General features: G+C 41.6%; 1 protein-coding gene across 1 annotated transcript in view; it reads right to left on the bottom strand.

The window, feature by feature from the left end:
* LOC116866796 (nck-associated protein 5-like) overlaps positions 1-26526 on the bottom strand; it is a 654677-nt gene that overhangs the window by 340126 nt on the left and 288025 nt on the right. The window lies entirely within an intron of this gene.

Raw genomic sequence — 26526 nt, 5'->3', positions numbered from 1 at the left:
GCTCAGACTCTTGGTTTTGGCTCAGGTCGTGATCTCAGGGCCAGGGAATCAAGGCCAGCATGGGACTCTGCACTCAGTGGGGAGTCTGCTTATCCCTCTCTCTCTGCTCCTCCCCCAACTCTCTCTCTTTCTAATAAATAAAATATTTAAAAAGTTAAAAAAAAATTAAAATTAAAACCACCAATCCTCATACACATCCTTTAGCTTCTAAGCTACAACCAAAGTTTGAAATTACAACTTTAGGAAGACTGGACCGCATTACTGCATTAAATTTAATTTCCCTATCCCGTGACCAACCAGAGTGGGAGAGGGGTAAACTAGGCCTATGGTGCAAGCAGATAAACTCCACCTTCCAGGATGGCTCAAGGGAGTAAGAAATACCCTCCTGTGGGAGCGCGAAAGGCCTGAGTGACATCTCAGTTCCTCTGAACTTATTTGGGACGGTAGAACTGACTCACTGAAAAAAATCCTTTAAAAATATTTACTTGGACTTGCACAAAAAACATTTGCAAGGATTTTTAGGAAGCAGGAAATTCTGTTTCATAGCTGGCTGACTCAGATGAGACTAGGGTAAAACTTGTAGAAACTTTCAGCAATGCTGGGGTTTCCAAGTGGGGGGTCTGGAGATGGGCTTCTGATGCTAACTAAGTAAGGCACTTACTTAGTTAGGGGAACACTTCCCAGGATTTCTTCACCAAGAAGATTTCTTCCCAGGAGCTTCACCAAGAAGCCCTGATTTTAGCCAGACAGAAGGAATGTGTTACCAAGCCACACATGAGCATTCATTGCAATCAAGTAAGAAAACAAGGAAAATACTTATTTTAGAGTACACACTGCATGCTCCGGATTTTCAGAATTCATGTATTTATTTATTCACTCAACAAACTCTGTGGAGCATCTGCTTTTTGCAGTGCTAAGAGCTCTTGAATACAATGGTGATAAAAATAGGCTCCCCTTCATCACTGCCATATATAATCTTTACAACCACCTGGATGGAGGAGGCACCCTTAGCCTGCTTTATAAATGAGGAACTAAAGCTTTAACGTGATAAGCCACTTTCCCAACTACGTATAGCAAGTGAGAGACAGCCAGAAAATACAATCAGGACCTTATGTCTCCAAAGTGTGTGCTCTAACCGCTGGGGAAGGATGGGTCCAAATACTGTAGGAGAATCGGACGACTACAGTCTGCAAAGATTCAGACTTTTACATGCTCTCCGAACGCCAACATAAGCCTAAGGATAAAGTACTCTTCTAACAGAACTGGCTTTCCTTCTTAGCAGAGGGCCTTTGAGATGATGGTTCCTGAGGGATTTTCCTGGGCTATAATTCATTTTTATTATCTCCACCCTCACCTTTCCTGAGCATGGTCTGTCTAGTTTCTAGAGCACCGCTCCGCCCTTGTTTAAGGCGCACTGCATTGCTCAATAACTTTAGCGGGGGGCACGTGCCATGGATATTTGTGATTTTGGAGAGCGCGAAGCCCCCCTTTTTGGGAGAACGACTCCTCCTCCACCCTGTGGCGCTCCATTCCCACTCCCAGGGCGGAACCTGGGACCCGAATGAGAGGCAGCCAGCAATCCCATTCCCCTGGGGATGATTTGTTCGAGGATGGGCACTGGATCCAATCAGAGCCAATGAGGTTTTACTGGAACTAGGGTATGAAGGGCATCTTCCTTTTGCTGGCCTCGGGGTTACCAGCTTCAGCATCGGTTACAGGGATCATCACCACCTGCGCCCATCACATGTTTCCTTTCGGCTACCAATCTCCTTTCCAACGTGCCTGAAATCTATCCTTTTACCAGACTTGGTCAACAGAAAGCTGCTGGCGGCGTGAGCTGTGGAGAAGGTGAAACCATCCAATAAATGTCACCGTGGGAAAGGTCATGACGCTCTCTCTCAGCGTCGCGATTATCTGCAGTTACGATCATTAGGTAAATACAATCACGTGGCTCTCTTCTGTACTCCTTCAGGAGGGTGGGGCACTTCCGGAATGGCTGGCTCAGCATTTCCGGTGGAGGACCCGCCGCGACTTAGGATACCCACCACCGGGCTGGTAGGATGGGAACGATGAGAACGAGAGTCCCGAAACAACAGACAGCAGTTCCACCTTCCCTCCGAGCTACTTTCCAGCTTCGCATGTGAAATACTTTCTAGAAACCTGAAATGCTGGACATTACCCGTATTAATACGAAGATTCGTATCCTTCACGCCGCCACATCCACGGACTTTGGTCTCATTTTAATGACCTGCCCCTGACAGCGCTAAGATCCCCCACAGAGCAGGATTTCATGATGACTCTGCATTCCTTCTTCCTCTTGCCTAAATGCCTCAGGATCCTTGCTGCTCAAATGGGGTGCACAAACCCGAAGCATTAGCATCCCCTGGGTGCTGGTTAGAAATGCAGAATTCCAGGTCTCGCCTCAGCCCTGTGGACTCAGAATCTGATTCAAACAAACTTCCAGCTGTGGCTACTGGTCCGTCGGCCACCTTCTGAGTATCAAGTGTTTGGACTTCAGTGCTTCTTAATCCTGCTGGATCACAATGTTCACCTGGGGAGCTTCTTAAAATATCTATTGCTGGGCACAAACCTCAAACCTTCTGAATTAGAATCTCCAGGAAAGAGACATTTGCCAGGCAGCCAAGGTGATTCTTGGGGGCAGGCAAAAATGAGAAACACTAGGGACTACATTTCGAGTGCCAGGCCATGACCTCAGCCACCACCTCTTATCCTGTCTGAACATGTTGCTTAGTGGATGGAAACCCACTGCTGTCCCCACTTGGACTATTTCTTTATTCCCTTTTTTCCCTCCACTAAGCTTGCTATCATGCTCCATCTTTAGCATCTGGAGGGGGTTTTTGTTTGTTTGTTTGTTTTTACCTTTTCTTTACATGGTTATATTACAAAGGACCTCAGAAACATTAAAAATCCCAATTCTATGCACAGATAGGAAGATATGTTAGCAGTCATGGCCAAGTGGCATAGCTTAGCGTTCACAAAACATGATGCCGATTCTTGGCTCTGATTAGTCTGCCTGTTGTAGACCAAATTAATTGTTTCAGCTAAATAACATTTTTTTTGAGGACTCACAAAATGCAGCAACAATATTAGCAATGAAAGAAATGGATAGAAATAATAATCCTCTCCCTCTAGGATCTAGGAAAGCAGTATTTGTTAAGGTTTTCTATATTGTTTAAAAACTATTTAACATAGTTGCTAAAATTCATAAGGCCTTCGAAAAATTTTTCTCCTTCTTTAGTTTCAGATTCATCATGAGACAATAGGCTATCCATACCTGAAGGGTTCCTCCTATGGTCAGTCTAAAAGGGAACATGTAGATCATTGCTTCCCACTGCAGGGGGAAGGGTGACTTTGAACCCCAGTAGACATTTTTGGTTTGGCTGTCATATCTGGGAAAGAAGGGAGGTGGTACTGGCAGGAAATGGGTAGAAGCCAGGGATGCTGTTAAGCATCCTACAAATGTTCAGGGCAGCCCCCACAAGGAAGAATTTCCCTAAGATACTGATGGTGTCAAGGCTGAAAAACTCTTGACGCAGACCAGGCACTGGCCACATCCTCCTCAGAGCTCCATCAGTGACTGTCCTTCTACTCACCATCGACTTTGTTTCAGCCCATGGTTACCTAACTGGTAAAACCCAGATTTGAAATCATGTCCCTGTACCATCAAAGCTGTATTCTCTGCATTTCAACATGCTGTCTCTCATTACAGAAAAGACTATGGTGATCTTCCCATGTTGATTTATAGGAGGTCCTGCAAAGTGGAAATCCTAACTTAGTTCTCAAGTTCATTGAAAATTGCTTTCATTAACCAGTTTCACATGGGAAAATAGCAAATGGAGACTTGGGTAAAGGGACAAAGCACAAGATGCAGAACCTTGGGGTACACTGGTATTTTTTTTTTAATCTGTTTTGTCTTAAACAGAGCGGCTGAGCTCTTATGAGAATCAGGATATTTAAAACATAACATTTTAAAAGGAAAAAAATTGAGAGGCAAATGACAGAGACAGAAGTAGAAACTGAAAGAGCAGAAAGTGATTAACACTTTCTGACTTCTCTTGCCACCAGATACAGCTCCTAAAGTCTCCACGGCTGGGACAGTACTTGACATACTTTGACAGCCAAAGTGTTAAAAATTTAAGATCATTAAATAATGAACAATAATAGAAGCATGGGGAAAAAAATCAAACACTGTGAACTCAATTATGATGTGTTGGTAACAAGGAGTGAAAGCAACCGACCCATCTACAAATGGAAATACATATATAAATAAATTTTATTCGAAAGGTCGACTAGATGCATGCCTCATGTTTAATTTAAAATGAACTTGCATTTCAACCTTGGATGAGCAGTGCTGAAATACCATTAAATGTGGAAACTTTCTTGGAAAGAAAAACCTAGAGCAATCATAATATTAGATTTTTATTCCCCTAGGGTGTCCATAATCATAGAACAAATGATTAAATATACCCTTTATGTGGAAATGCCCTGTAGTTACTATGAGCCTCTTACTATAAAGAAAAAGTAAGACAATAAAAAGGAATTTGTTTAAGGAAACATTTAGAGTTTCATTTAACTATTTCCTTTTCCCACACATATCAGCTATTAAACCTTCTCTGTTAAGCCTTCAGAAGATGGAATTAGGTTTTCCACAAAACTAGTGAAGAAAAATTATTGAAGAAGCCTGAGAAGGGGCCCACTGGGCTGTTCTTAGAGGCTACACTGACTGCCATCAGAAGTGGTTCTGCCTTCCTGTCTTGCCTCATTGGCCATTCCTACTTCGCAGTGCGAGGCCCGTGGTGGATGAGGAGCAAGCAGGGGATAGCAAAGTGGCCAGTGGGCAAGGGAGCAGGGGCTAGGGACAGGACCTAAGAAGAGGGACGTCCAGGAATGCCTCAAATACTTCACAGTTTTCCAGTTAACCAAGCAAAAGCAAAATAAATAAATAAATAAATCATCATCGTCATCATCATAATAGAGATGTAAGCAGGGGAGCTCAAGATGGAGTTTACCTACCAAAGACACCATCAGTTTTAGTAAAGAAGAGCCAAGCCTTAAAAAGAGAAAGAGAAAGAGAGAGAGAGGAAATCTGATAAAATCAGAGGTGGGTGGGCGAGGCCTTGGAGAGAAATGGGAGTGGAAGAGAGGTTCAACGGTGGCTGTAATGTAAACTCACTTGAATTGTGAAATTCATATTACGTGGGGCACCTGGGTGGCTCAGTGGGTTAAAACCTCTGCTTTCAGCTCAGGTCATGATCCCAGGGTCCTGGGATCGAGCCCCACATAGAGCTCTCTACTTGATGGATAGCCTGCTTCCCTCTCTCTCTCTGCCTGCCTCTCTGCATACTTGTGATTTCTGTCTGTCAAATAAATTCAAAAATCTTTAAAAAAAATCATATTACATATGAGGGAGAGTATTTGTACAACAATACTTCACATGATTACTCTACTAACTTATTCATCAGAGCTAATGCTAGGATAGATCACACACATTTTATAACTCCTGAATGCTCCAGAATTTTGGGTACACTAAAGAAGACAAAGGACTCTATTGTGGGCGGAATTGTGTACCCCCCAAATTCGCATGCTCAAGTCCTAATCCCCAGAGTCTCAGAATGTGATTGTGTTTGAAAATATGGTCTTTAAAGAGGTGACTAATATTAAATAAGATCATTAGGGTGGGCTCTGACCCAACATGGCTGGTGTCCTTATAAGAAGAGCCAGTTAGGACAGAGAGAGGCACAGAAGAAAGACCACGTGGACATCTCAGGAAAAGACAGCTATATGCAAGCCCAGGAGAGAAGCCTCACAATGGAACTAACCTTGCTGACACCTTGGTCATAGACTTCCAGCCTCCAGAACCATGAGAGAGTAGATGTGTGTTGTTGAGCCCCTCCCCACCCCCAGTCTCTGGTACTGGTACCTTGTTATGGCAGTGTTAGCAAAAGAAGACACACTTCACACACTGTCCTCCAAATGGGCAGGAAAGGGATGCACACCACTATTCTGCCCAACTTCACGAAATCTGATAGTATGAAGTCTTACAACATGAATTCTGGTCTCCTGATATGAGGGTTTGGGGCAAGTCTGAGGAATCTGTGTGGTCGTTGTCCAATTACCCTTGAGCAGTAACCTGAGGGGCTCAGATGCTATAAAAATAACAGAGAATGTAATACTGGGCATTATTTTCCAGAATTAGAAGGGAATGTGGGCAAGAAAATAAGTGTTTTTGTTTCTTAAGTATATAAATAATCACTTTTTTAAAAAAAGGATGTGTTGTATATTGCCTTTTAAAAGGTCAGGTTTGGGGCACCTGGGTGGCTCAGTGGGTTAAGCCTCTGCCTTCGGCTCAGGTCATGATCTCAGGGTCCTGGGATCGGGCCCCGCATCAGGCTCTCTGCTCAGCCTACTTGTGATCTCTCTCTGTCAAATTAATAAATAAAATCTTTGCTTACTTGTGATCTCTGTCAAATTAATGCCTACTTGTGATCTCTGCCTACTTGTGATCTCTGTCTGTCAAATTAATAAATAAAATATTAAAAAAAAAAAGGACAGGTTTGTGGCATAAGACATCTATTAGCAAAAAAAATAGTTTCTAAATCCCTTAATTATAACTTTATTTTAACTTATTGTATCATATAGTGTTCATGGCAGCTAAAAAATATGGAGCATACGCTCTGTACAATGAACATATATTAACTTACTTAATTCAGACACAGATCCATGCACACACACACACACACACACACACACACACCAATGAACCATGTGCTTACTATGGCTAAGTTTACAGGTGAAGAAACTCTGGGTGAATATGTGTGTGTAAGTGAATGTGTATGTGTGTGCAGTTTTGAGATATCCTAATTGTCCTTGATGGATACTGAATTTTTTACACTATAATTAATATTCTTGTGCTACACAGATTAACTTTTCTCAGTTCTGGGGCTGTATATAAATATTTATACTCTTTCTCCTCCCTTGCTGGCAGGGTAGTTTAAGACACCTTTGTGGAGAGGGTATAAGATGAATAGCAAACACCTGACGAATTTCTCTAAAGTTTTACATTAATGATTAAATAGCATCATCTGATGACTTCCTCTGCAGCTCGTAGACAATAAAACATAACTAAATCTGTCAATTAGCATTTTCATCTTCTCTCCTGACAGAGCTTAATGGCATCTGCAAAATGCAATTTCCAACCCTGAGCTCTTTGACATTTTCTATTTCTTCCTGAGTTTCCTTCCCGTCGCTCCTGTTATGACTGAGAGCAGCAGCCTGTTATGCTCCATGGTGGCAAATGCGTCACCTGCGGCTGAAAGGGAAGCAATTATTGTGTCATTGCTAAATCTTGGGGATGACTTGGGTACTGCTTTTCCACTTAAGTGCATAAACAGCCAACCTAGAACCTGGTTTAAGTGGCTGAGCCTTAGCAATGGCAGCTGGGCTGCAGGTTGATGTCCCCTGAGGGTGTGGGCAGCTGCCAGACAAGAGTGCCCGTCCAGGAGCTGGGAAGGGGGCATGCCACATTCCCACACGCAAGGTGACAAACAACGGCTGGGAAGACAACATATTGACTGCCCTTTGGGCTCCCTTGCTTTGACGACCATGACCCGGAGTGGAGGCGGGGCTGTTTCTCAGATGGTTCTCTGGCTGGTAGGAGTGGAGGCTGTTTACACAACTGTCAGGAATCCCGTCTCCTTCCTCCCCAGGCGGCTATATTTAGCTCATGTATGTGTCACATGTGTGTCAAATCCTGGCTGACTCTGCCATTTCTGAATAGCCAAGAAAGGTGGTTCCAAGCGATAAAGAAGCGTGCCTCCAGGGAAACTTCAGAGCATCACCTCCGAGCTTTGCATCTAATGGGGACATCTTAATTATTTCTAAGCTTAAGAGCCAAGCGCCCTGACAAAACATGATCAATGTAACATTTCCTCTTGAATTATTTTTTTAACACAACTTTGCCTCTCTGTGCTAAAGAGATTGCCTTCTAAACACTAGCGAGCACCAAATGAAACATTGCATTCTAAATAAATACCGCCAAGTCCCTATTAACCAGAATCCAATGAACTGAGGCACCTCATTCACCAGATTCAGGTCTAATATCCCATTTTTAGAAGAAAGAGTCAGTGCTCAAGATGAGATCCTCATTTCAGCCAAAGAAACAAATGTCATTGCTTTTTCCGGTGCCAGTTAACTGAGTGGTCGTTCCCAGTGACTTATACAGGGAAAGGATTTGGAGAATATTGACCCTGAGGCAACAGTCATCCAGTCAGCCCAGGTAGATGGAATGATTGGCCTGCCTGTGCTTGAGACTTGAACATGTTAGAAATATTTTGCATGCAATTGAACAACAACAACAACAAAAATAAAGAGTTTGGTGGTTAATGATAAAGTAAATAGAAATGTATATTCACGCATATACCCCTTGGCCTCTAGTGGTCCACGGTAAAAATTTTAAGTACTTCTTCTACTTCTTTGTTTTATTTCTGGGGGAGGAATGTAAACTTTCTCTCACTTCACAGATCGGTGACCTGAGGTGAGAGGTTAAATGACACACTCAGAGTCAGACAGCAGGTCGATACTCAGTGCAAGGTAGATGCATGGGCTGTGGGCTAGGCATCTCAGGAGTAAATCCATCACTACAGCAGTGGATCACTTGACACCATTTCTCTAAAAGGTTCCCTTTTGAGAGAAAATTCTGGTTAAAAAAAAAAAGTTTCTATTACCCAACCATGGGACTCCTTGCTAGTTCTTTTTTGGAATAATTCATGATGAGCCTAAAATTTGTCACTGGTTCTCGAATTGTCCCTTAATATTAACTAGCAGAATGAATACAAAGCCTCTACAACTTAAATCTTCCCAGAGTTGGTGCAGAAAATACAATTTCTATGCTCTAACACGCCAAGAGTTTTATAGACCATAGGTGGCTAGTTCATTTTTGAGTCGTTTAGACCAAAAAAAAAGGGGGGGATGACAATGTGTAGATACAGTTATATATTTATTTATTTTTACTTAAGACCTGGGTCTTGGAATTTGGAGAGGTCATGAATGAGAACTAGTATGTTGGAAAAGCAGATTATAGCGTTCCTCGGTCTGAGTTTGAAGCCTGCTCATTCCTTGATATGTAACCAACGCTCTTCCCTTCCTCCCACAACTAGGAAAAGCCATGGCCTTGACAAACTCAACAAATACAGTGTGGAAGTGAAGTCACACAGAAATGTGTAGTGGCCATTCATTCCTATAACTACTATCCATGTAAGTCATGTGCTGTCACCTTCTCAACATCACTGAATTACTAGCGTTGGGAGTGGTGGCAATCTACCACCTTCCCATCTTCCTTCAAGGCTTACCATCATCATGTCTAAAAATGTCCTGAGAGTCAATCAGACTGCATTGCTAAACACCATGTGACAAGACCGTCCTATCAGAGAAAGCTTCTCCAATCTTCTTTGCCTCGATTTTTATATTATTTGTGGCTCCCCTACCTGGTGAGGGGCAGCATCTGGTAGGTAGCTTGTGAAACTGAAAGTGACAAAGATGGGGAAGGATCTCGCAGCACACCAGGGAGCCATGTGCATATGTGAATCTAGACAAGGCATTGTGATAAGTGCTATGGAAGGGACCCAATTTAGCCCGAGAAGGAGAAGCAGAGGAGGAGGGTAAGCCAGTGATCATCCATCAGAGATGGTTTATTTCAGTGTTATGAATGTGGATGCTGGAGTTACCCAGCTTGGGGTCAGGGCTCGTTCTGTAATCCACTGGCTTTTTAATCTTAGGAAAGCCCTTCAGCCACTTTGTGCCTCAGTTTCCTTATCTGTAAAATGGGAGTTATACGACTATGATTCCTACCTCATATGGATTTTAAGAGGATCACAAGAATTAATGAATCCTTGTAAAGCTGGTGCTCTGTAAAGCTTAGCCACCCTTCTTCAGCAGTGAACTGGCACAGCGATGCTCATGATAGTGGCAGTTAAATGATCTGTCATGGAGGGATAGACGTCAGCTCTGGCACGTTACATTCACAATCTTATTTCGTTGAATCTTCCCAGCAGGTCGCTACCATGTCCCCTATTTCGTAAGTGATAGCCCCCAAGAGTTGGATAATGTGTCTGAGGTCACAGAGGCAGTGAGGCACAGAGTGAAGGTCAGCCCTATGAAAGTCCAGCTCCCAAGTCCAAGTCCACACTGCTTCTCTCACTCTACACTGCGCCGTTCCTACTTCTCCACATTTGCACATAAGAAGAGTTTCCTTCAGTGGAGTGCATGTAGATGTGGCTTTGTTATCAAGCTGTTCCGCATTCATAACCATCCCCTTCAAGAGGACCGCTGCGCATCTCACAGGAGAAATAATAGCAGATTGCTAATGAAAGTGCGGAGCACCAGAAGCTTTTCCAGAAAGTCATTAGTAAAATTCCTGAATTAGGGTGCCCTACACACTGGTGCAGGGCAGAAGAGAGCTTACTGATGTTAGATTTTTCATCTTGAGAAGGGAGATCAGCTCCTCTAAACCCTGACTGAGCTGGGTCTCTGCTGTGAATTGAAGATGTATAGAAATTCAAGCACATGCTCGTTTCCCTGTGACTGTTCACTACCTTCCTTAATCAAGGCAAACATTTGCAGAGTGCTAACTGCACGGCATGCATCGTGCTAAGTGTTTTACATCAGCTATCTTCCTTAAGTTCCCTGTGGCCCAGTGGTGTGAGCCTTATTGTCCTCCACATTTGGCAGATGCCCAAATGCAGGCGCAGAGGGGGAAGGTAACCTATCTAGCTTGTTGCATTATCTGTGAGACGTCTCAATGGGGCTGGGAGGCAAGAGTGAAGATCTTCTCTGTGATCTACAGACACTGTGTTAGAGTCCCTTCCCCTCTCACTCCTATTAATCAAAGCTTCTTTCTTTCTTTCTTTCTTTCTTTCTTTCTTTCTTTCTTTCTTTCTTTCCTTCAAACAAGCAAATAGCTATCCCTCACAACAGAAAAATAACCTAGATCTTGGTTCCTAGATTTCTGTAATTCTTCCTATTTGACCACTAATTGGTGCTCTAGCTGGGACGAAGACACTTCCCCCCTGCCTTTAGTTGAACAAACACGTACAAACAAAGACTGTGGATAATATCATTCATGTAGGGAGGGGTCTGAAAATCAGTCTGGTGTTTGGGGGCTGGGAATCACCAAAAGAAAAGCTCCCTAATCCTGAATGTATTTTCCCTTTCCTGTAAATCTCCTTCATTTTAAACCTGTCACTTGCTCTATAAAAATGCATAGAATAAGAAACCATAAAAAAGTCAAATAAAAATTTTAGCCTAATGATATATTGATTATGCATACATATCTTTATTTTTACATATTCTGTGTTGTCATAAAAAAACATTAAAAGCTGAGTTTAAATAATTATCCACTTCTCACATTACTATTGTAATCAATTGCCTATTATGAAAATTATTGCCATCTTCAAGAATTACTTTGCTAAGTGAAGTAATTAGAACTGATATTTTATTTTCTATTTCAGTTCCCCAAATTGATTTTTTATGTTAATCTTTGTACAAAAAGTGGGATATAAATTTCTTAAAACAGGCTAGTCTGGCTTCATATTTGACACTTAATATTGTATTTGGAGGTTTTCAAGGCATTTTGCTCTCAAGACACTGCTGATTATTATATCTGTCAGCACTGAAGTAGATAGAAATTTTTCCATTTTATGGTCTTAAGTGTCTGATATTCCAAGAATAAAGGGGTGGAGGCCTTCTACCAACATAGAAGTTTGAAAAATCACACCTTCTGTCGACTAAAATAGCCATAATTTCTTGAGCTTCAAGAGAAAAGCAGTGAGGAGGTATATACCATTTACTGAATGTCTTGGGTGTACCTGACATTAAATTCAATAAAACATATAATTTTGCAATTCCCTATATTATGTGGGCAGGTGATTATTGTTAGCATCCATTCAGATAAGGAAACATGTGCAGACAAGGAATGTCATTTGTGTTCTATCCAACAGCAAGCAAGTGGCTGATCTGGGACTCAAACCCAGGTCCGTTGGGTCAAAAGCCATGCTTTCTTCTTTTCTTTAACCCTACCATGTGCAAACAGTGTCAACGAATGTGCTTTAACACAACAATTGAACTTCATGAGGATTTTGTCCTTTGATACGATTGTCTCTACAGTGTCTCCAATCAAAGAGAGTGACAACCTAGCTATTCACTATGGTGAACTGTCGCGGGAAACACATGAACCCCAAGTTGAAAATGTATTAGAAGCAAAGGCATGGATAATCATTTTGAAGATCAATGGAGTCATTGAGCTGAAGTGAGAGAGAAGCACTCAGGGCAATAAGAGAGTAGTCCTAATTCTAGATGAGCCCAGAATAAACTGGGATATTGGATTAACTTCCCCCATCACTCTGGCCTTGAAATAGCTCATTTGTAGAATGAAGGGTTATGGTTTTTAGGAACGACTTCTCTTTAGCTGCCAAAATAGCGAAGACTGAGTCCCCCTCTGAAACTGACATGCGGTCGGCCTGTGTCTGGCAGCGCTGTGCCCCCAAATGCTTCTCACTGCTTCAAGAACACAGCAGGCATTCATTACATAATGTCACCCTGATTTAGCCCCAGGATCCTAGGTGTCTAGTAGAGACACATAAATGAGGCTGTTACAGCAAATACTAGACAACTAAAAGTGTCAGATCTTTGGGAGGCTCTTGTCATAAATCAGCCAAACCCTTGTGGCTATATTAGAAGTTAGGCCATTCAGTCCCTGCTCCTCTCCCAGCTCCACCCCTATCTTCTTCATTTTACTGTTATGAAAAATGCAACTTACAAGTACATCACTACAATGGACAATTTTATTTTCTACAGGACATGCTCAGTGCACACATAGCATACCTGGGTTTTAAATTTAACTCTGTCACTGTTTAACTGCACTGTCTGAACTTCATCTGAACTTCTCTGGCCTGAGAGTCCTCACAGGCTTGAGATTTCTCATGTCCTGGGTGCTCCAAATTCAAGGCCACTGTAAGAGGCAGGTTGATAAACTGGAGCTCTGCAGGAATGCTCTGCTACACGTCCTTGTTACTGGAATGGGTTTAAACCAGACTGATGTAGAATTTTCCTCATTGTTTGGGGCTGAATTGCATCCTACCAAGATCCATACCAGTCCCCAATACCTCAGAACAGAACTGTGTTTGAAGACAAGGTCTTTAAAGAGGTGATTGAATTAAAATGGGATTGTTAGAGTCATCCTTAACCCAATACGAGGGGCATCCCTCTACGAAGAGAAGATCAGGACCCAGAGAGAATCATCAGATGCAGGTACACAGAGAGACACAATCACAGGAACCCACAGTGAGAAGGTGGCCATCTGCGAGCCAAGAAGAGAGGCTACAGAAGGAACCAGATCTGCTGCCATCTTAATCTCAGACTTCCAGCCTCCAGGACTGTGAGAAAATTAATTTCTGCTGTTTAAACCACTCAGTGTGTGGTATGTTATTATGGCAGCTGCAGTAAACTAATATCCTCATTATACCAATAATCAATCTCCTCGGAAAAGATGGAGCATGCTCATGGTAATTTCATGCTATAGCAGAGAACACATAAGCCTAAACAAATTGGCCTTCAAAGTTAGCATCTGATTCTTTAGACTATAAACAAATGCTATGATACGTGCTATACTCAGACATTCAAACATATTTTAACCCATCAACCATACATGGTTGAATCAAATTTTTAAGCAGTCTGAATTTAAATGTAGTAAATAATAGTAAAGATTCTCAGGAAACTTAAAGGGAAAGATTAAAGAAAAAACTGATTGGTTTCTTGAAATTTTTGTTTAAGTAAAATTTCTAAATTTAGTAATTTGGTTAGGAAAAAAAAAATAACAGTTTATCTTCCCAGGCACTTGGTTTCTAATGGTGTAGAAGACTGAAGTCTGGGGCGCCTGGGTGGCTCAGTGGGTTAAAGCCTTTGCCTTCGGCTCAGGTCATGATCCTAGGGTCCTGGAATCGAGCCCCACATCGGGCTCTCTGCTCAGTGGGGAGCCTGCTTCCCTTCCTCTCTCTGCCTGCCTCTCTGCCTACGTGTGATCTCTGTCTGTCAAATAAATAAATAAAATCTTAAAAAAAAAAAAAGACTGAAGTCCTGCACAAAATGACAACAACATGCTATCATCCAGTAAGTTTTCCAAGAGGCAAGAGTCCTATAAAAATATGCCAGTTACTACTAATGATAATGACATTCTGCTAAGAAAAAATGCACATGCGTGGTCTACCTCTGCATTCCAGCTCATTCACAATAGAGTAAATTACATAAACATCCACAGCCTAAGAAGGCCTTGACCCATATACTAGCAAGCAGATAATGCACCCCTGTCCCATAGTGCGGCTCTCATTCTGAAAGATTAAATCCTACTGCACCATCACTGATCAATTAATGTTCATTCCCACAGCATTCCAGCAGAGATAACGAGTATCAGGTTCTATCTGATATATAAGAAAAGCAAGGAACTGGTAAGAGATTTGCTGAAGCAAAAGAAATATTAAGTATCTAGTGGTACCCACAGGACTAGAACCCAAGAAATCCCTGTTTCACTGTAGGCAAGTGTTCCTCCTTTCCAGGAGGAATATGCCTAGACAGAGAAGGCCACTTTCCCCCTGCTGTATGACCCAGCTATTGTTCCATGCTAAGAAAAAAATCGAAGTTGCTAATATAACATAAAATCATGAGAATTTCACTAGCCATCTTGTTTCTTTCTCCTCTCTCAAGTCACTTGCGCCATAGAGAGAAATGTTGCATTGTATACATTGTTTTAAAGTGAATCTGCAGGAAAAGAGAATCTTCTAGAAATAATGAGAAGTTTATGAAACATTTTCTTTTTTGATCTTTAAAAAGAACACAAGGTTAAGTTGCGGGAGAAAAAAAAAATATGAAACATGTCCCTTGGGCTGTGAATCCATGCCTCTGAGCTATTTTTAATAAAGCATATAAACTGTGGGTTGCTTTGGTCTTTGAAGGCTTGGGCTTTGGATCAAGGAAGAACGAAGAGTTTCATGACTTTTGACATTTAAGAATCTTCATCTGTTGTGTGAAGGGGAGCTAATTGAACAAGTGGGCTGGGCTGCTAGGATCAGAGACGGAGGAGCCGTATTTTCACCAAACATCATTAATATGCTTAGTGGCAGCCATTAATTTATTTCTACTAAGACAGATAGGCTTCTGTTCGATATCAGGAAGGGGAAATAATTAAGAAAATCTAGAGCCAGTGTGAAAAAGATATCGTGTCTTTTGACAAGGTGATTCTTCAGTTTGTAATCAGCAACTGATAAATGCTATACATGTTAACTTGGGGGAAGAACAGCTAGTTATTTAAAATACTAACCTCATTTAGTTTCTAAACTACCTTTCACTGATATTTGCCCTATTTTGTGCCATCCCATAAGTAGGCTATATGATTTATGGAATATAAATCAATTTAAAAAGCATCATACCAGCTACAGTTCTAGAAACATTGACATGATCTTTGGTTTTAAAAATTTGGTTTTCAGGGGACAGCTAGCTGGCTCACTCACTAGAACATGTAGCTTTTAATCTTAGGGTTGTGAGTTCAAGCCCCACACATTGGGTGGAGAGCTTATTTTAAAAAAATCTATCTATATCTGTATCTATATCTATAGATGTAAAATTACATCTAAAAGTTTGGTTTCAGAAGTAAATACAGTGACCACTACTGGCAATTCTCTGGTTATTTTAGCTTCCTGGGGTTAGAAAGCCAAACCCCACCAGATGCCCTGCACACTTGGTCGTCACTGAACTTCCCAAAATACATATTCCCTGGCAAGCAAATTATTTTTTAATTATATCAGCTGACATGCACACAAAGGCTGGCTTTTACATAAAGCAAAGGTCAAGCACTTGAGAATTACATCAGATCATAGTAATAGCAAATTATTCATAATTATTTGGAGTTGACTGCAATTTTTTTATAGCTTGGAGTTAAATGACTTCTTGCTTAAGTGGAGGATAATAAATTCTAGTTATCACTGTAGGAATGAGAAACAGATCTTATTCTCTTCATCCTAAGGAAGCTTCAAAGAATTTATTTCCCCTCAAAAGTAATTTTCTCTGGCTAAACTAGGTTTTACAAACAAAACAAAACCTCAAAAAAACAACAACAAAAAACAACTCATGATATTTTAAACATTGGGAGTCTCAGTTTTCTTTTCTTCCTCTTCTCTCTACATTCTACAAATACTTATTAAGACTCTATTCTCATTGCATTGAATCCAATATAATGCAATTGTTTTGACTTACAAAAATAGCCCTGGATACCCCTTACAATCTAGTTGACAAAGCCAAGAAAGAGGTAATGAATGACTCACAAGAGACCTTATTAAACATAAGTTGGGTGACATAAAATAGTGAAAGTAATGAGTTCAGAGAGGTGATAATCCCTATTGGTAGAGTAGACAAGATTTCTTTGTGGAAGGATGGGATTAAGTGGGATTCTAGAAGCATATTCTAGCCATTCTAGCATCTAAGCATTTCACTTCTTGTGCCTGACTGAGCTCCTGTTTTCTTCTCTATCCCAGTGGCCAGCTCATATCCTCAAGGAGCATTGTTGTTTCCAGACCTCCCAAAGAACATGACCAAATGGTTTTATTTCCATTCCATTCCATGTCACTGGCTTCTTCTGAGCCATTCTAGGTGTGGTCACAGGTTTTCACAGGTCTTTCTTTCCTTTTTCTTTTTTTCCTTACCATTGTCAATTTCATGAATTGCCAGTCACTTCTGAATGAATGACAAAGACCACTGGATCAAATTTATCCTTGTTATCTCCTACAGCCACACTCATTTATCCCATAAGATCAATATTTCTTACATTCTACACATGGCTGTAAAAGTGTCAAAATATAACAACATAAGAAGTGACCATCCCCGGCCGGAGATAGCACCTGTCTTTGACTTGTCACTCTGCAAGTAAGCGGCAGCTCTCAATATTTTTTTCTGAGTCCACACACCTGAAGACTATGGCTCACTCTCCTCACAAATGGTTACTCCTTCAGGCAGTGCTTCTAAGGGTGAGGGAATGGGCTCCCTTGCTTAGAGCAATTCAGCAGATGCTCCCGTGGGACGAGAAGAATGTAATTCAAAAGAGACCTTCAGATGACCTTAATACTCCTATTTTCCCCATCCTTGGGGACCCACCACTGAAAATCATCACTTTACTGAACATCAAGCCTGGGGAGTGCCTTGATAGCCTGTTACCAATCTGTCACCTGAAAATTTATCTAAATGATTTTTAAGTAATCTGTATTTCATAACACTGGTGTTCAAGTGCCTTGTAAAAACTTACTAGCTGAAAACAAAAACAAACAAAAAAAAACTTACCAGCTGTTTATTACCACAGCACCCACCACATGCCTGTGTGTCTCTCTACCCACAATCTGAACTCCTTGTGGTCAAAGACCTCTTATTTTTTTTTTTTTTTGTCTTTGCTTTTCCAGCATTTTAGAATACCATACTAAGCTGCCAGTTTTGCCACTCTAACACGGCCACATATCAGCAATTTCATAAGCTTCAATTTAATCACTGTAAGCACTGACTGATGAATGGAAGAATGAAACAGGAGCCAACACATTCTTGAGGGCCTCCAGGGGAGAAAAAATAGAGAGAGGAAGAAAACCAACATCTACTGAAATTCTGATGTAGTAGGTCTGGGGTGGGACCCAGGAGCCTACATTGTGGCTAGTATCACAGCTGATCTATGAAGCGGACGCATGAACCATGTTGTGATAAAAACTGCTCTTGGGGACAGAAAGGGAGGAAGTAAAATGTGACCTCCTAATTGGTCAATTAGGAGGAGACAAGAGAAAAGCCTGCTTTCTACCTCTTTCCATGCTAATCATGCCCATCCCACCCAGAACCAGGTGTGCAAGCCAGACTCAGAGAGCCCAGGACAGCTTGGATGGCTGTCCTCATCCAGCCTTCAGCTACTATGCTTTTCTCAAAGATATTTTGTCCTTTAGAAAGTCACCGACAGGGGCACCTGGGTGGCTCAGTGGGTTAAGCCTATGCCTTCAGTTCAGATCATGGTCTCAGGGTCCTGGGATCGAGCCCCGCATCAGGCTCTCTGCTCACTGGGGAGCCTGCTTCCTTCTCTCTCTTTATGCCTGTCTCTCTGCCTACTTGTGATCTCTGTCTGTCAAATGAATAAATAAAATCTTTAAAAAAAAAAAAAAGAAAGAAAGAAAGTCACTGACAGCTTTGTGACTGTTGCACAATAATGCTTGCCCATGCATCCCCCTCCTGGTCTGCACTGCGCGTGCTCTGGGTGGGATCGTTTAGCTCCTACATCCCTGAGCTGTGCCTCTTTTTTGCTGAGAGACAAAAAAAAAAAAAAAAAAAAAAAAAAAAAATCCAGAGGTCACTGTGTTCTTTGTTCAGATGGCCCAAAAGGCTGAGAACACTGGGGATGTTTGGACAGATTTCATCTTGTTGTGATTAATTAGTGCCCACACTTGACAGGCTAGGAGAAGGTCACCACAGTGGTTCCCACAGGACGCATGCCATCTCTTCATGACAGAACAGTGTGAAGTGGGTGAGAAGATGATCTCCCCATCTAGATGGGAGGAAGTGACCTTGTAAAGTGGCCTGCAGGTTCACCAGATGTAAACTCCCTTGATGCCATCTTCTGAGGAGTACTGAAGGTGATGGTTTATTCAGTAGAACTCAGAGACACAAATCTTCCACGGTCATGCATTGCAGATACAGGTATGGTGATTGACATGTGTGCTGTGCTAATGACTGCATGCCTTACAACTTCTGTGGCGCTTTGAGCCACTCATGAGGAACAACACATTAAACCCATCATGTTATGTCACCAGACAAAGCATGCAGCGTGATGTAGTAACAACATACTAGCCATCACGTGTTTTTGTCTGGGTTCCCAGGCTATATGGCTACCCTGAATAAGACCAAAAAATATTGATATGTTTAATTTAGACAGACATGAAAGGAAAAAAAATGTTATTAGTAGAAAATACAAATACAATATGCCTGCAAAAAGAAATCACATGTAAAAAAAAAAAAAAAAGGAAAGGAAAGGAAGAAGGAAGGACAGAAGGAAAGGAAGAGAAAGAAAGAAAACCTGTGTACTTGTGTTTAGAGCAGAGAAATATTGCAGAGACCAATCATTAAAGAAAATATAAGGAAGAAAAAAGAAATCTGTCCCTCTGAAAAATTTTATTTCTGAATATTGCAATGAGACTGCCAGAATCTGACTTTTATTCATTCATTCACTCACTCGACCACGCATCTATCCATCCATCTACTCCATAAACATTGATCAAATGCCAACTATGTCCAGGTACTACCATAGACAGTTAAAATGTGACCATATGCAAAAATCATACTAAGTCTCTGTGCTCAAGGAACTTACATTTTATTGGAGGAGACAGACCAAAACACACAAGTTCATAGTCTGCATTTATATAGTCAGAAGCAGTAATATAAATATCCAACAAGCTTTGGTGAGGGAGACCTTGATTTGTAGATTTTGCCATAGTGTAAATAACCCCACCCAGGACAATCTCAAACTGCCGATGCGATGTCACAATCAATGTGACAATGTGATACGTATGGTCAGGAGAGCAGCAGGGTAAGAGCAGCAGGGTAAGCCCCCTCCAACTCACGCCTGGACGTGATTTAAAGAAACAAATCATGCTAAGCCGCCAGATACTGGAGGGAAGGGTGGATCTTTTAGAAAAGTGGTTAGGATAATTCTTGGGTTAAAGACATTTGAGTAGTGACCTAAATGAAGAGGAAAGAAGCCAAGAAATCATGAAATAAAGAATTGAGGGAGTAGGGTAGAAACAGTCATCACAAAGGCCCTGTGACAGGAAATATATCTTGTATGTCTGGGGAACAGAAAGACCACTGTGTGAGGAGAGGCAGGCAGGGGCTAGATCATCTATGGCTTTGTCGGCACTGGGAAGAATGTGAACTCTTTATGCAAGAGATGGGAATTCAATAAAGAGTTCAGAGCAGGCAGTGATGTGACCTGATTTACCTTCTTAAAGAATCAGTCTGGCTGTTAGAGAAAGACTAGGAAAGAGTGTACTGCAGTAAGAGTGCACCCCGCAAAGGTGAAAACATGGTGACCACAGAGGAGGGTATCCAGGTATGAATGAAAGGGCTTAGAGTGGAATGGCCAAGGTAGGTATTGGAAGAAACATCCAGGTTTGGGAATATAACTGATAGGTAAATCTACCAGAAGTCTCCAATTGATTGGATAAGAGAGGAAATGATAAATAGGCAGCAGGATATGCAAAAGTCAGGGGAGAAGTCAGGAAGGAAGATAGAGATCTGGAGGTTGCCTGCTTTAGATGATCTTAGTGATTATGCCACGGAAGCATCGTTTGAGAACCACTCTCTTAAAAGGACAAGGACTCAGCCTTTAAGGAGCCCCTAGGGAGGAGGTGACCTGTTACAGGGAGATGTGTGAAGCATAGACCAATAATCTCTCACCAGGTAAAGCAATTCATATTCCTGAGGCTATAGTTATTAAGCAATACTCTATTTCCAGAATGACCCTCTTAAAACCCATACTAATACTTAGTATTAGTTACTACTTAGTATTACTTATTATAACACTAAGTAGTATACTATACTTGCATATTATACTACACTTATAAGGTATTATACTATATAAGTACTATAATAATACTAAGTATTACTATTAATGCTTAGTATTAATTACTAATTAATTACTAATACTTAGTATTAATTATTATTAATGCCTAGAGATTTCTTACTTATCAACTAGAGAACTAGGTATTTTGATGTTCAAAACATGGAGCACTGGTTCTCAACCCTACACATCATACTCACATACCTACTACTCACATACCTACACATCATACTCACCACAGAGCTTTGAAAAGTACAAAGACCTGGGTACCAACCCAAGTGATTCTAATTCAACTGTGGCATAGGGATAGGCGGAATGGCTTTATTTTTAAAGAAGTTAAATTGGACAATGGAAAGAAATGGTAGTGATAGAACCAAAGACCTAAAGTCCTCCATAAAGTTGAGGATGCTTTTCAAAGTCATCTGGGAGGACAAAAGGATGTGTTTCCAAGTGGGATGATCACATGTGACTTTCAAGGTGGTCAGGATGTGGCTTGGGAGTTGAGATGAAGTAGACCAAAAAGATCACTGGGGATAAAGGAAGTGAAGTAACAGAAGGCAGGAAGGGTGTTGGGAAAATCCTTGGGAAGTTGGCGATGTGAGGCTTAACTTTTTTAGGTTCTACATGTAAGTGGAATCATGCAATGTTTTTCTGTGTCTTGCTTTTTTTTTTTTTTTTAAAGAGAAGGACAGACAGATGTGAGTGGCAAATAGAGATGGAGACGGAGAATGTTAAGCAGGCTCCATGCCCAGCACAGAGATCATGACCTACAACCCTGAGATCATGACCGGAGCCAAAATCAAGAGTCAGATGCCTAACCGACTGAGCCATGCAGGTGCCTCTGTGTCTGGCTTATTTTACTTAGCATAATGTCTTCTAATCCCTCCATGTTGTTGCAAATGGTAGGATTTCCTTGAAATGTGTTGACAAGGTAGAACTCTAGTGTACATACAGACACACACACATACACACACACATACACACACAACTTGTATTTGCCAATTATGCTTCAATAAAGCTGAAAGAAATCCATTCCAAGTTTCAAACAAGTGCCTTCTGGAATATAACTATTTGGTAAGCAGAGGCCCATTCTTATATAAAGCTTTATTTGGAGCATACTATTTAGAAATCATCCCAATATTTAAATCCCTATCCATTTATTTTATTAACCTACTTAGTGTGACAAAACACAAAACCTGCATTTCTCGGAAACTTTGAAGAACAATGCTATAGCCATAGTGAGCCAATATCAGCCGCTTCCCCACATTCCCAAAGCCCAGCATGGCCACTGAGGACACTGCACACTGTATTGTGATCTGTGTTCTCTCGATCATGAGAAATACCAGCCCAGAGATTATTAAATGCAAAGACACTTCCTTCTCTTCCTGACTCCTGCCACCTTCATACTGTAAAAAAACAACGCAGACAACATCTCTTAATGGTGGTTAAGGTGATTCATTTTATCAGGACTTAACTTCCTGACCAACTGGAAAGGACTTAGGAGAAATAAGAAGACACATAACAAAGAAGAGCTAAAGTTTAGAAAAATCTCCGAAGATACTCAAGCAAGTAAAAAATAAGTAAATACTAAAATATTTCTTGTTGGACGTTTTTCAGGATTGGTGGCTTTCTCTTACTCTGAGTAGTATAAAATATGCTCTCCCCAAAATAACTCTCAAGCATATTTTTTTCTAAAAGCAATTTATTTTTAGCACATTTCCTTATCTCTCATTCTTTAATTTAAAATGTCCTATCAACCCTTTCCTTTCCACTTCTTTCTCTCAATCCATAAAAAGGAGAAAGGATATATTTTAATTGTATGTGGTAAGTTCAAACCCTGTTATCACCATTTTGTGGCCTTTGGTTTGGAGAGATGTCATTTTGTTTCCCTAGAAAGACGTGAAGAAATCTAGCGAGATGAATGAATTTGCTTTTCCTGGCACTACTCTGACTGCCCTCAGAAGACCAGGAGGAAGGTGGTTGTTAGAAGGGCAGCCCGGGGGCACCTGGGTGGCTCGGTCGGTTAAGTGGCTGCCTTTGGCTCGGGTCATGATCCCAGGGTCTTGGGATGGAGCCCTGCATCATGCTCCCTGTTCACAGGGGAGCCTACTTCTCCCTCCCTTTGCTTGTGCTCTCTTATTCTCTTTCTCCCTCTCTCTTTTATATATAAAAAAATATATAGAATCTGTAAAAAAAATAATAATAATAAGGGTAGCCCCAATGTCCCCTGCCTGCCCTTCTTCAAGCCTTTCTCCTGGTAGAAATCTCAGTGAACATACAGAGATGAGAAGTTCAGAGTAACCTGCTATCTTTGCATTTTAAGTATCTCTCAAATCAGTTCACTTATTTCCAGTGCCGTCATACCATTTTGCCCTCAGATCTTGCGTGGTCTCCAGAACTAGCCTCCCCTCGGAATCCTGTGTTTCCAATGGGCTTGGCTCTTATCTTCTCAGCAACCAGAGTAAGCTTATTTTTTTTTTCATTTGGAAATAAATGAAAACTCATAAGAAGTACAATTAGAACAGAGAGTTCCTTGCTCCCTTCACTTAGCTTTCCCAATGATAACATTTTATGTAACCATAAACACAACACAACACATACAAAACACACAAAACACAACATCTAGAAAATGGACGTTGGTCAGTACTGTTCAGTAAATTCAGCATGATCCTTTAAAACGCAAACCTGATTGTGCGAACTCTCCCCTCTTTGCTAAACCTATTACTGGCTTCCCATCAACTCTTAAAATAAGGACTAAAATTCTTAAATTGGCCCATAAACAGTGGGATTATCATTCCAGGTTGGCCAGGACAGATCTGGATCACACATGTAGTGCCAACAAACTATCCCATTTAGCATTTTAGTGCACTCTAAAGTATGGAAGTTTAGATGATAAGTTATGTGGTCAAGCCAGTCAGAGTTCTGTGTCTGGTCAGCCTGTGGAGACCTCTAGCTTTTGTCTTATGCCCCTCCACTTCTGGCTCCTAAGCCTCTGTGACACAGACCTTCTTGAAGTTCCTAGGATAGGATGCTGGATATGCAATGTTTCTTCCTGCCACAGGGCCCTTGCACCTGTTCTTTCTGCCTGAAATACGTTCCCTCCCCACCTTAGCTATCCCTAGATAGCTCCTACTTGTATCAGCTTACCTAAATCATCATTCCATCCCCAGACTAGGTCACATTTCTCTATTAAGTGCCCTCACCATGCCCTGGAACTCTCCTTTGAGCTGTTTGTCACAGTGATAATTTTATATCTGTTGCTAAAAATAGAGTAAGCTGTAAGAAGGTAGGGGGCATATGTGCACAATATCATATCTACAGAACCGGCAGGAGCTTGCTATATGGGAGATGATTACTTTGTAGCTGGGGACTGAACGAATAAAAGCTCAGTTCACAGCTTCATGAGCAACAGAAACGAAGTGGTTAATGGCTTCAGGAAAAAGCAAAAGCAAAAACCTCTTGCATCACCTTTGTAGGTTGCTGCCCGTGTGGCTCATTTAGTCACTTAAAAAACCCAACTTTGAAATGAGACAGACCAAAGTTCAAAACTTGGTGTTCATAAGCTGAAGAACTCGATGCAAGTGATTTACCTTCTTGGAACCTCAATTTTTTTTTTTTTTTTTTGTCTGTAAATAGCAGTAGTAGTAATAATGACGCGGAAGTCATCTACTCTATAATGACAACTACAATTATTATAATAATGTGGCAATTATATAATTAGAACCACTCAGTATGTAATAATGATTATTATAAATAATAAGAGTCATCATACTTTTGTGAAGGTTGAATGAAAACAATGTACACTGCTTAACAGTCAGGCATTATTAAGTGAATGTGAACTCTGCTATAAAGTTGTTTCAAGTGTCTCATTCCCCGTGTCTAAGATGATTTCCTTGTTTCACAGAAGACATGCAGGGGGGACTTAAAGCTCCTCACCTGGTGCTGTCTCCCCATCACCTGCTTCCCTTTGGTCTCCACCACTTCAGACACGCAAGGCTATCCTTGGCTGTCCAACCCCGGGCCAAACCTGGCATCTTCTGTGACTCTTCCCTTCTCCCCACGACAGACCAAATCCATCAGGAACGCTGGTCACATCCCCTTTGAAATATAGGCAGAACCCTGCAGCTCCCCACCCCACCTGCTTCCTCCCACCATCCCCATCTGCCTGGATGACTGCATCGGCCTCCAAACAGGTCTCCTTGTCTCTGCCCTCGCCCTACAGAGCAGCCAGAGTGACACCATGAATATGCAAGTCACATCAGCTCATTCTCCTGCTCAAACACTTCAAGGCTTCCCGGGACCCCATGAAGTAAAGTGGAGTAAAGTATGACATGCTCTGTGAAGCCTCTGTCCTCTCTTGCATTCCCTCTGGCTCCTTCCTCCCTCTTTCAGATCTGTTCTCCAAGGAGAGTCTTCCCCAATACCTTACTTAAAGTCACAAGCACAACACTCTATCTGCTCCCTGGTTTTATTTCCTCACAGCACTTATCACTTTCTATACTTTTTGCTTCTTCATTTTCTTTATAATCTGTCTTCCCCACGAGAGTGGCAAGACCATGATGACAGGGAGTTTTGTCTGCTCTGTCCTTGCTCCTCTCTCCCTAGCATCTGACACTGGGCCTGACCTGTATTAGGTGCTCAGTGAATGTATCTTGAATCAATACATGGGCGAGACAGTGAATGAATGAGGCACCACTGCTGCCAAGGCAAGAGCTGTCCCAGACACAATATGGTGTAAGTTATAAGGCACAGACTAAAACACCAAACCTGTATCAAGACGGTGTTGGGCAGGGGTCTAGGAAGAGGAAGATGGTGAGGGCACACCTAAGCACATGCTGCAGTTGCCGTCCCAGCCTCCGGAGGGACTCTGATAGTGGCTTGGTAGTGAGAGTGCCTGCCCTATCACCCTGGGGCGGCTGAGTGGCTGAGTGTAGAAGGATGAGAGTGGGTGCTCTCTACGCATACAAAGGGAAGAAATGTTCACATTTAGACCGCGATCTAATCTAGCAGGCGCATCAGTGGTTTACTGGCAGACTGCCCCAACTCATGGAGATGTTTGACGCAGAAGACTCCAGCCAGAAATCCCACTGGCTCGGGGGCCAAAATGAGGCCATTTTTACAGTAGCCAAATTAATTTTCCTTTGTCAATATGTATGGGATTTCCAGAAGAACATATGCTGAGAAATGTTCTCCATATCCATTGTCCAGATGTTGGCAAAATACAAGCCAAAAAAGAAATATTTAAAGTCTTGTGACTCCACAGGTTTTTGCCAAACAAACAAGCTTCTCTTGCTGGAAGCACAACACTGAGCCAAGGCTCTGGGTGGACTGGCCTTAAAAAGAAACTTTGGGCTATGTTCAAACAAACTTGGAGCAAGCCAAGGACACTGAATTCTCAATTCGAGGGCAGATATTCACAAACTCAAGGGAACTGAACTTTGATACGAAAAATATCCAAGAGTTGTAGTACTGAAACCTTGTACAATCAGCCTACAAATATGAAGCATGAATTATGTACTTCTATCCGCAAAAGTATGAAGTAGTTGCAGAAAGAACAAACTGGAATATCACCTAATACCCTAAAGGAGGAGACATTCCCACAGTCTTTAAGGCTGGAAGGCAACTTACAGACACTCTAGCCCAGGTACCCCGCATCATTCCCTTCCCTGGACTTGTGAGCTCAGTTGCTCTGAAAGTCGGCCAGTCGTGGTAACATCAGGACATTTGCTATGACTGTTCTCACATCCTACTAACTTCTCAATTCTTCCTTGTGCTCAGTATGTAACACTTAACCTCAGGCTCCCTTCATTACTTGTTCTGACTCCCTTCCC

Source organism: Lontra canadensis, unplaced genomic scaffold (assembly GCF_010015895.1).
Source record: "Lontra canadensis isolate GAN:19392208 unplaced genomic scaffold, GSC_riverotter_1.0 scaffold11, whole genome shotgun sequence".
Lineage (NCBI taxonomy): Eukaryota > Metazoa > Chordata > Mammalia > Carnivora > Mustelidae > Lontra > Lontra canadensis.
Note: the sequence above shows the minus strand (reverse complement) of the source record. Positions and strands in the feature narration are given on the sequence as shown.